General features: G+C 49.4%; 1 pseudogene across 1 annotated transcript; it reads left to right on the top strand.

Moving 5' to 3' along the window:
• Nucleotides 1–652: 652 nt before the first annotated feature.
• LOC311149567 (protein FAM43B-like) lies at nt 653–1836 on the top strand (annotated as a pseudogene). The gene has a single exon. The product of its transcript is annotated as a protein FAM43B-like (transcript).
• Nucleotides 1837–2111: the final 275 nt, after the last annotated feature.

The following is a 2111-nucleotide window of genomic DNA, read 5'->3' as shown; positions in this document are numbered from 1 at the left end:
ATGACAAATGTAGTCCTACTCCCTGGCACCCTTGGTGGCAGATAGAAATAATACTTGCAATGATTAATTGCTGCAAAACTGGTCTACCAGAAACGCTGCCCTGTGATGTCCCCTCCCAATATAGAGTAAATCAGTTGGAGTTTAACTATGCATAATTCAGCACTAAGCATCTGCTGGGTTTCAACCTTTATAGTGTTTCTATTGTATGTGTTTTCAGCTAAATGTGCTGGGAATCATAGTAATAGGATTGGTATGGTCATTTTCAGTCCATAGACATTCCCATGGTGATGATAATCGTTTTTTGTAATTAACACGTTGTCAATGTCACTATTAACACTCTCCAAAACAAGGAAGTTAAATTAATTAGAACACTGTTCCAACCTTTGACCTCCATATCATAATGTAACAGCTAATCAAATACATAATCAAGCCCCCTGAGGACACAATGACATCCGGATGAACCCTCTTTGTCTCAGGGTGCTCAGGGTTAAGACAAACATAAATACAGAGAAATCCCAATCTCCTTCTCAGACCTGGCCGGATAAATGAAAGGGGTTGGCGAGCTATTTGGAATGAAAACAGTGAAGGAGGGAGGAGGAGAATGGGGGCTGATGAAGCACGGGGCTGAGTCTCCAGCACTGATCAGAGCTGCATGATGCAGACAGACGAGGAGAAGGAGGGAGGAGGAGAGGAAGGAGGAGCAAACGGTGGAACAGACTGGCTGATGCTCGCAGCTCTCAGTCTTTCCTCTGTGCTTGGCAGAGCGGCATCTCTATTTCTCTCCCTCTTTCTCTCTGCTCTCTCTCTCAGGAGGGCTCGCTCCCTCAAACTCACTGCGCCTGCACCATGCTGCCCTGGAGAAGAAGTAAGTTTGTTCTGGTGGAGGATGAGGCCAAGACTAAGCCTAAGAGCCTGGGAGTAGGGCTGACCTACCAGTCCATCCTCTCCTCCCTGGTGCGCTCCTGTCCCGACCTGCTCCCTGACTCCACTCCCTTTGACTGGCTGGGCTCCGTTTTCCAGACCAAGAGGCAAACGGTGGAGCTCAATAAAGAGGAGCACACCTACAACGTTCGTTACCTGGGAAGCATCGTCACCATCACAGCTAAAGGAGGAGGCTGCACACAGGACCCTGTGGCTAAGATCTGGCAAAGGAGTAACTACGGAGAGCAGAGCGTCAAGATGAGGTTAACAGTGGGTCTTCAGGGCATCCGGATGGGCACAGACAAGACAGGCAAGAAGAAGCCCACCCACCTCTACTCTCTGAACCGGATCACCTACTGCACAGCTGACCCCTGCCGACCCAAGATCCTAGCCTGGATCTACAGACACCAGGTCAAGAACAAGGCGGTGGTTCTCCGGTGCCATGCCGTTCTGGTCAGCAAGTCGGAGAAGGCCAGGGCCATCGCACACAGTCTCCACCAGACGTCCACCTCAGCCTTCAGTGAGTTCAAGCGGCTGAAGAGGCAGAGTGATTTCAGGCACTGCCAACAGCAGCTGCTGGGGGAGGACATGGTGCCGCTGATGCCCCTGAGGAAGCTGCTCAATGGGCAGTGCCACTACCGGCCACCTGCCGACAGCCCTGGAGGCTCCAGCACCACCCATCTCTGCTCCATCACAGAGGAGGAAGAAGAGGAGGAAGAGGTGGAGGATGAGAAGGTGGAAGAAGAGGGGTATGAGGAAGCTCTAACGGACACTGACCTAACTCTGTCATATGGGTCATGTGAGATGAACCTAGGGGACATAGTTAATGGACTGGACGAGTGCTATATCAACATCAACATAAGCATCAGCGACAGCAACAACAACACATTGACATTTGTCAGTTCTCTAGTGTGAAAGGACAGTACATGGATATGGTATCATATTACCACAGAGCCAAATTCCTCCACTTCTCCTTTTACTGGTAACCTACTTTCACAGGCTCTTTCCTGTTGTCCACAATTTGCAATGTATGTCAGGGAAGTTCTCCTCCAGTGCTCTTTTGGGTCAAGGAAGGAAGAAAATCTCTGTTTGGGAAAGGAATATATTTTTTCAGATGGCTCAGACAGACACTGGTTTGTCCATTTCTATTTACTGTGACAATTTGGTGAGACTGAGTGTTTACAATGAGG

This window comes from Coregonus lavaretus (assembly GCF_964263955.1).
Source record: "Coregonus lavaretus genome assembly, chromosome: 22".
Classification (NCBI taxonomy): Eukaryota; Metazoa; Chordata; class Actinopteri; order Salmoniformes; family Salmonidae; genus Coregonus; species Coregonus lavaretus.
This window is presented reverse-complemented; position numbering and strand designations above follow the sequence as displayed.